This window comes from Canis aureus, chromosome 24, assembly GCF_053574225.1.
Source record: "Canis aureus isolate CA01 chromosome 24, VMU_Caureus_v.1.0, whole genome shotgun sequence".
Taxonomy (NCBI): domain Eukaryota; kingdom Metazoa; phylum Chordata; class Mammalia; order Carnivora; family Canidae; genus Canis; species Canis aureus.
In genome coordinates, this window is record NC_135634.1 from 7,183,579 (window position 1) to 7,193,253 (window position 9,675).

At 40.2% G+C, this 9,675-nt stretch overlaps 1 long non-coding RNA gene across 4 annotated transcripts in view; it reads right to left on the reverse strand.

Annotated features, from left to right (window-relative positions):
• Window positions 1–2,429, reverse strand: part of LOC144295700 (uncharacterized) — a 153,347-nt gene extending 150,918 nt beyond the window's left edge. For all 4 annotated transcript variants that reach the window (XR_013362785.1, XR_013362783.1, XR_013362784.1 and 1 more), the window contains exon 1: window positions 1,820–2,429. This is a non-coding gene — a long non-coding RNA (uncharacterized LOC144295700). The remainder of the gene's footprint in view (window positions 1–1,819) is intronic.
• Between the last annotated feature and the right edge of the window lie 7,246 nt (window positions 2,430–9,675).

Here is a 9,675-nt window from a genome sequence, read left to right on the forward strand (position 1 = left end):
ATATTCACTGACAAATGTAACCACCAGCACAATCAAGATATAGAAGATTTTCATCAATCCAATGGTTTCCTCAAGTCCCTTTGCAAACTCCACTCCCACACCTGGCACCAGAGTACCACTGATACGCTTTCTGTCCTGATAGGTTAGTTTTGTCTTTTCTAGGATTTAATAGCAATAGAATCATACCATATGTACTTTTTCATGTCTGCCTTTTTTTTTTATTTTAAGATTTTATTTATTTATTCATGAGAGACAGAGAGAGAGAGAGAGAGAGAGGCAGAGACACAGGCAGAGGGAGAAGCAGGCTCCATGCAGGGAGCCCGATGTGGGACTCGATCCTGGGACTCCAGGATCACGCCCTGGGCCAAAGGCAGGGGCTAAACCGCTGAGCCACCCAGGCATCCCCTCATGTCTAACTTCTTTAACTCAGCAAAATGTTTGTGAGATACATACATGTTGAGTGCATGAGTACTTTGTTCCTTTTTATGGCTGAGTAGTATTCCATTGTATGGCTATACCAAATTTCTTGATTCCTTCACCTGCTGCTGGACATTTGAGTCATTTCTAGTTTAGGGCTATAATAAACAAAGCGTTATTGTGCTTGCTTCTGCAGGACACATACTAAAAAAATAAAGCGTTATAATATTTGTGTATAAGTCCTTGTATGGCTGTATTTTTCATTCCTTCTAGGTAATCAATCATTCAGGAGTGAGATTGCCAGGCCATATGGTAACTGTATATTTAACTTTATTAAAAACAAAAACCAAAACTGCCAAAATCTTTTCCAAAGTAGTTGTATCATTTTATATTCCCACCACCAGTATATGAGTTCCAATTATTTCACATTATGAGCTATAAAGATAGTATTTCTATGCTTTTGCAAAATTGGTGCTAAAAAGATGAGATCCTGAGTTAAAACCAGCTTTGGGAAGTTAATTTACAACTATTCAGTAATGCAAGCACTCCAGAGAGAATGGTCTAACTCTGGTTATGTGTGTTTACATTTAAGGGAAAATGAGGCCTAAGATTTTGAAGACTTCTGTAGATTATAAAAGCCTGAGACAAAGGGGCTTATCTGGTCATTGAACAGGTTAATTTGCATTTAAAAAAATAAGAATGAGAACCCAGGATTCTTTCCACTCATCTCCAAGGAGAAAAGGTTTTTTTTTCTCACTCCTTCTGGGATCAATGGAAGAGACAGCTGACTTTATCCCATAAATAGGCAGAGAAAATCCATGTTTATCCATCCTTTGCCTATGAAGTGTAGGACCGCTTGTCTAGAGAATCTTTCCATCTGGCTTTTGTTGCCTTGCAACAGCAGTAAATCAATGAAACAAGGAGGCCTGGTGTGGTTATTATTGTGTAAATGGTACCAAACAATGGTACCAAAGTAGTTTCATGGGGAAAAAAGTAGACTTTTCAACAAATGATGGTGAAACAACTGGATATCCAATTGGGGGGAAAAAATACACATATATATACACATACACACACTTGTCTTACAGCACACCATATATAGAAATTAATTATACTTAATTAATAGAGTCAAAGCCATGAAAATTCTTTTTTTCTTTTTTTGAACAAAGCCATGAAAATTCTATAAGGAAATAGAAAATCTTCATAAGCTTTGGGTAAGCGAAGATTTTCTTAGGACACAAAAAACATAAAGCAGTATATTTTTAAAAACACGTAAATACTAAGTCCATGAAGAAATTATTTTATCCAATTATAACTTCTTACTTTTTTTCTTTTTTTCGTACCAAATTACTTTATTTGAAGGAATGGTACAAATGGAAGCAGATGTTTTGGTACAACTTACAGAAAAGGTGAAGGTAACCCCCACACGCATGCGCTGCCTCGGTGACCGGGACGTCACCCCACGGCTGTGGGAAGACAGCCTCGCTACCGGCGGTTCCCAGGGCGTGCCTGTCAGCGAGAGGCTCTGACGCGCCAGGTTCGGTGACGTGCTCCCCCGTTCTCTGATGGATGTCGCCTGCTCGTTCGGGTAATGAGTCTCCATGAAGTCACACAAGTGGGATCATTTTCTCCAGTGGCCAGTTTGTGCAGTTCCGGTCGTGTCTGATTCACGCCGTTCTCCGAGTGTAACGCACACTGTGGTGCATTCAGCCCGTTCTGCCCATCGTCACCGTCTGGTTCTTAATATCCTGAGGGAAGATTCGACCCCCTCGTGGGTTCTGCAGCTTCGTAGTTTCTTAGCATGTTCCCTCGCCTCATGAGGTTGGGGAAGAAAATACTTGGCAAAGTTCTTCAAAGACACAACGTCACGGTCAAAGTAAGAAGACATGGACAAGGCACGGGCTCCAGGTTGATGGGGTGGTTGATGGCGGCCGCTGGGGCCTGGGGTAGTGGTGGGGCCCCGGGGGGTCACGCAGTTGTCATGGCGGCCGCTGGGGCCTGCGGTAGTGGTGGCGCCCCCCGGGGTGGGGGGGGGGCACGCGGTTGTCGTGGCGCGGAGGAGAGGCGGCGGGGGAGGCCCCGGGGCCCGCCGGCGCTGCGAGGAGACTGGGAGGCTGCAGAGGCTGCAGAGGCTGGCTCTGGGCCGCCGGCCCGTGGGGAGGATGAGCGCCAGCTCGGTCCAAGCGCTGTTGAGGCGGGAGTCCGCGGCGGCTCTCGGCGACCTCGCGCCCTCACACATTTGAAGGAATAGCCCCGGAGATCGTGCCCCGGCTGGCAGGTGCCCCCGAGGGCCTACAGACCAGGAGGAGCGCGGCTTCCCGCTACCTGAATGGAGGTTCCTGTGCTGCCTTATGTGTAGACTGAGGGTGGCCCGTCTGTTCCAAGGAACTAGAAGTTTTGATCCTGACGTTTGGTTTTCGTCTACTTTTTAACTACACTTACTGCCTCCTCCTTTCTCTGGGGTAATGGCTTGCCTTAGGGTCGACCTAGTTTCCATTAGGCTTCAAACGTGTCCTAATTAATTTTCTCAGCTGTAGTTATACTGAGATTGTTCTCCAGTGTGACCTCCGTGGACTGCCGCGGTTGTGAGAGGAGGCGGCGTGGACTTGCTAAGAGGGCAAAAGTGATGGCAGGCGCACCAGCCCAAGTAGCATCGAGAAGAGATGACCAAGAAGGGGCCGCCTGGGTGGCTTAAGCCGTTAAGCCTCTGACTTGATTTCGGCTCGGATCGTGATCTCAGGGTTCTGGGATTGAGCCCTGCCTCAGGCTCCCTGATTAGTAGGAAGTCAGCGTGAGATTCTCTCTCTCTCCCTCTGCCCCTCCCCCCATGCCTATGTACACGTTCTCTAAATAGATACATAAGTACATAAAAAAGACTATCCAGAAGGTGCTCTGTAATACAGTTGAAGGTTGCTGCTGAGGAAACATTTCATCGATATTCTTTCCCCTTTTCCTTAAACACATTTCAAAAATGCTTTCATTTTCATTATGAAATGTTACAGACATACAGACAAGTACCAAAAACAATCTCATAGTACCTTTGTACCTCTCGCTACTTTTAACAGCTCTATTTGAAATTGTGGTTGCTTCCTCCTATTCAGAAACTTTGGTCGTCTTCTCATTCATTGTGCTCATAAGATTTCTTAATTTCTGAAGCCGAATACAATTTGTTCTCCCAGCTTTCTTAGGTTGTTTCCAGCACTGGGGTCTGTGATCCCATTTCTCTCCACGCTGAATTTGAATGTCTCCTAGTCCTTGACAGTAAACACTCATATCTTTTTCACATTTGAAATCAATAACTCTTCTCAGTAAATAGTAGCCCTAGTATTCAAAACAAAACAAAACAACAACAACAACAACACAAAAGTTGTAAAAAGGAAGATATGTTGAGGGAATCTAGCGTGCAATACACACACACACACACACACACAAAAAGAGAGAAAACCCTGGTGCAGATTGATGCAGCCAGAGGAAGAGATAGCATGATTAATAAAGAACAGACTACCCCTTAATTTCCTTGTCTTCAACACAGATTTATAAAATTTTAAGCTAGAGTCTATAACTCATTTCCAGGAAAAAGGAGAAAGCACAACAAAAATTGCTTTGAAAGCTAACTCTGCTAAACTCTGCCTGTTAACTTTCATCTCTTTAAATCTGAAGCTCTTTGCATAGACACTTTGGAGTTCTAAAAATCAAAGAACCAGAAGGGAAATCTACCATCTGAAAAAGCACTATGATTTCTTATATTTGGTTTGTTGCGACACTAGTGGGAAATAAATCAGTCTCTCGCAGTATACATTTTACTTCTAGTTTTGTGTCTGGGCAACTTTACAAAATGTACAAACTCTTTCAGGCTTAATACTAGTCAAAGATTGTGTATTTATAATGAAAGAGTGTAACAGATGTGTGAAATATCCAAGAGAAGAACTAATGTAAAAATACAAAAATGATATTGTCTTTTGAATATAGTTTATTTTTTAAATATTTTTAACATAGATACAATCTTATTACAATAATATTGGGTACATCTTAAATACTTGCAGTGTATTGGAATTAAGCAATATGCAGTTGTATTTGAAATAAATGGGCCATCACTTGGGAACTGAAATATTCTGTGATCAAAAGATATTTTTGGAATGGTCATTGATCTGTATTAAAATAGCTTTTATTCCTCAAACATATACAAAAAAGATATTTTGTGCAGCCAAGGGAAGTAAACTCAAACGTAAAGGTTACAAACAATACTGAAACTGGATTATCTAAAAGTGATGAATGTTTAACAACATTCATGAAATGAACAAAAAGAAATGAACCAGCAACCAAGAGAAGAAAATTGCAAGGTCAGTAAAGAAATGTTTTAAGTCCGAAAAAACAAATTAAAGTGCCAAGATATCATTTTTCAACTGTTCAATCACAAAAGACCCAGATATATTCACTGAAGATGGTTTAGAAGGATCACAGTAAACTGTTAACATTGGCTACGTCCAATGAATGGAATTAGGAAAGTAAAGAGTAAATTAATTCTGTTTTAAAGATTTCTGAATTTTTCTACCTGTTTAAAACAGTATGTATTAGTCTTGTAACTTAGAAAGGAGCAATACGCTAGAAAAGTAATAGAAAAAATACAGACACATACACATACAAATCTCCATGTTGGACCCCCTTATACGCTGCTGGTTTAACTGTTAATTTCTATGGTAAAATTTGGTAATTCAAATAAAAGTTTTAAAATGTACATATTTTTTGGTGCACAAAAATTTACTTCTAGGAATTTATGTAACCAAAAATAATTATAGGTGAAGATAACTAAATGAAAGTTTATTAAAGAATTTTCATAAGAGCAAAATGTTGGAAATAATCTAAATGTCTTACAACAATAAACCAGTTAAATAAATCATAAGGTATGTGTATGACAAAATGCTGCACAGCAATTATAAATTAAGCTGTAAAAGAATACTTAATGGCATTGCAATGTTCATGATGTATTATTAAATAAAGAAGTAAATTGTAAAACAGGACTGCAGCTAAATCAATTTTTGTTTAAAATTACATAGTTATATATCATATATATGGTGGCATTATGAATTTACATCATATTATTAGCAGTGGTTATGTCCCATTGTTAAGGGGACACGGATAGTTTTAGTGTACCAATGCAATCTGGAAAGTGTTCAAATCACTCCTAAGACCTAAAAAAGAAAAAAATATATATTTTTTGAGCCAAGGGAGAGTGGGTTTAAGTAACAGAGAATAGGAGAATTTTTCTCTCTTGTGTATTGACAGAGAAATAAATAGATTATTGAAGGAGAGAAAGGACCTATGATAAGCAGAATTTGAAGATACCCCCCAATGAATCATATTCTTGTATAATCCACCCCCCCCCCCCTTGAACTGGGGAAAATCTATAACTCACTTCTAGCCACCAGAAAATGGCACAGGTTTTGCCATGGTCACTCCACAACTTTTTAACCTTATGTAGGACTTGTTCTCAATAGACCAGAGCCAGAATTCTCTTGCTGCCTCTGGAGAGATCAGCTGCCATGTTGTAAGGGATCTTACAAAAGGGCCATGGGGCAGGAATTATGGAGGACTTCAGAACCTGAGCATGGCCTTCTGTTGACAGCAAAAATTAGGTCCTTAATTCCATAACCATGAGGAATTCACAGACACCTAAATCACATCATGAGGAGTTCGCATTGTGGTGACCACTCCAGGCTTTGGATCTTGACTGATCTGAATTTGAATCCCAGTCCAATTGCCTACAAACTTTTTGACGTTGGGCCAGTTGCTTAAATGAGGGCTTTACTTTTCCCATTTATAAAATGGTTATAATAAGATCTATGTTGTGGAGTTATTGTATAGATTACCTTAAATAATACATTATAACTGCTTAGTACATAGCAAGTGCTCAGTGAATATGAATTATTATAATTATTATTTTGTCTACAGGAGATGATGCCCAAACTAAATTCAAAAGGAGTAGTAGTTAATCTGCTAATGGTTAGGGAGAGTTAAGAGATTAAAAAAAAAAAGTTTAAAATAATAACATTTGGGGAACTGTTAGCACTTCTGTATGAAATATATCTATTGAATCTTTACATATGCCAGTCATATTTTAAAGTTGAGGATACAGACGTGGACAGTTTTTGCCTTTAAAGCATTCATTCACCCTATGGAGAAATAAATTTACATGCACGCACACTAACATTACACACACGCACAAATGTAATTCAAAGCAGATTGTGGTAGGCATTACCACTATTCACCAATATACAGCTCTCCACTTCTGGGCACATGAGAAGGTGACACCTTTCCATCTCTTTAAAATTAAGCATAACCATCTGACTTGATTTAGCCAACTAAATATGAGTAATGTTTAGAAGTATGTTACTCCTGTATGGAAGTATGTATTTCTAACACTCGGCTCTCTCCCCCACTCTTCTATTGCTTCATTGACTGCAAAAGCCTAAATAAGAGGATGAAACCATTTGGGCCACAGAGCCATTGGCTGGAGAACTACTGTCCTGGAGTCTCATCCAGGTTTGTTTTCAACTTTGGGGGATGTAATAATCTTTTGTTGTACTAAGCCAAAGTGTTTGGCCAGTGTAACCTTATCTATTTTGACAGATTCATATATTGTTACCAGAAGTGGGCGATTCCATAACAAAGAAAATTAAAAGATGTGACATTAATGGAAAGGTTTGGATGGTAGTGGTGAGTAAACTGATCCTGAGGATTACAAAGATGGTAACCCATGCTAAAAGCAGTTAGAAAACTCTAGCTAGACCAACTTTTTAGGCAGATCATGAACATAATGAAGTCGTAGTTATATGGGAAGAGATTGAGACACAGAGTCCATAGGGTGTGTTGGCTGCAATTGACTATGCTTGACATGGTACTCCGAGAGGAAAATGAGCTGAAAAAAGTAATGACCAATTTGCAAGGGACTAAGGGCAGATTGCTCCAAAATGGGCCACTTTGGCATGGACATTATTTTGAGTTAAAAGTGCCCAAACCACAGCAGATTAAGGAAAAGTTCTTTACCTTCCCCTCACCTGCCTAAAAAGAATTTAGATAGAGGACCTGCTCCAGGAAGAGAGTGATCACCATAGATAACTACATTATGATACAAACTAGGAGTGGTAAACAAAGAATTTAGCAAATTCTGTTTGTTCTTTGTTTACATTCCTCTTTATGTTCCATTATTATGCCTGTGTAGACCAACAAACATTGTTTGCCAAACATTTACTCTTTTTTATCTTCCTACAAATAGTATGTCTTCTTTTTGAGGTCACAGACTCACACCCCCTTGTCCTAGGTTCAGAATGATATATGTACTTCATTTTGCTGGTCTTCGGAATTTCATATGTGTGTGTGGATTTCCTATCATGTGAAACGAAATTTGATTTTCTTTCTTTTTTTTTTTTTTTTAATTTATGATAGTCATACAGAGAGAGAGAGAGAGAGAGAGAGAGGCAGAGAAACAGGCAGAGGGAGAAGCAGGAGAAACAGGCAGAGGGAGAAGCAGGCTCCATGCACCGAGAGCCCGACGTGGGATTCGATTCCGGGGTCTCCAGGATCGCGCCCTGGGCCAAAGGCAGGCGCCAAACTGCTACGCCACCCAGGGATCCCGAAATTTGATTTTCATCTGTTAACCTGTCTCATATCAATTCAATTCTTAGTCCAGATAGAATTTTACCAGGGGTGAATGTATATCTTTATTCTTCCTCCATAGTAATGCTATTGTGGCTATCTTGACTATGTTATACTATTATGTATTGGGCATGTGGGAGAGCCACAACTTACCTAATTAGTTTATAGGATTGTGCATTAAGAGGAGATATGGTCACCAAAGTGACCAAAGGCCTCACCCAGAGACCCTAGACCTGGAGTGGGATGCAATTAGTTGGTTGAATTTTTGGATAATCCCTTAGGGAGGGGGAAATACTTTGCATGTCAGAAGGAAATTAAACTCACTGTGTGATGTATGATAGAAAGTCATCAAGGCTGTCCACCAGATATTTCCAGCTCTCCTTCAGGCACATGGTAGGAGAACAGTGTTTTGCCCTCTTGAAATTGAATGTGACATTTGACCTGCTTTAGTCAATGAAATTTCATCAGAAGTGCTACAAGTGATTTCTCGGCATAAGTTTTAAGAGCCAATATGCAATTCTGTCCTCTTTCTTTCTGTCGGCTTTGACAACAGTGCTCCAAATGAAGGCCACTTCAACAGCCTGGGTCCCAGAGTGAGGATGATGTGAAGCAGAGCTCACAGCTTATCTGTAGGAGATGCTTGGTATGAACAAATTCTTGCTATAAGTCAGTGAGATTGCAGGGTTGTTTTTACAACCCAGCCTAACTATTCTATTGAGATTGATCTATTAACAAAGATACAAGGATCCTCATGATTTCATCCCTGCCTACTTCTCAAGCCATATACCCAATCATTCTCTGATACACATATTACTCCATAAGCACCAGTAAACTACTTTTAAAATAAAATCACTATGCTGTATAGAGCATGGATTGGAGAAAAGAAACTAAAGAATCATAGTCAAATGTATAGATATTGACAACCCCTCACAAATACACAATGGAGAGTGTAGAGAGGAAGAACATAAAAGGCTGAGGACAAAACAAAGGTATTTAAAAGCTGAGTGGAGGAAGCCATTGAAAAGCTAGGAGAGAGGCAGACGACAACCTATCAGAGAAGTTCTGCAGAAATCAAGGAGGAGGGACACCTGGGTGGCTCAGTGGTTGAGCGTCTGCCTTTGGCTCAGGTCGTGATCCTGGGGTTCCGAGATTGAGTCCCGCATCGGGTTCCCCATAAGGGAGACTGCTTCTTCCTCTGCCTCTCTCTCTGTGTCTCTCATGAATAAATAAATAAAGTCTTAGAAAAATAATCAAGGGGGAAACCTATCAAAGCTGAAAAAGTCTGCATCAAGCCTGACAAAAAGATGAGATAGGAAGAGCATTAAGAAGAAACAACTGGATTGGATAATTAACAAGCCTGTGCTATCTTCCAGAAGAATTTCAATGGAGGAAAGGATCCAAAAAAGGACTGAGGAAACTTGGAGACAGAATGGGGAGAGGGAAAACTCAAGAAGGACAAGCATAAGCTTGCTCCTGGCAGTCACTGTCTCATTCTTTACAGACAGTAAGTCATCTATGTTGCTCTCCCCCAAGTTCCAGAGATCCAATCCAAGAAATGAGGTCTAGATCATACTGGGCCCAATCCAGGTGTGTGATGGATAATCT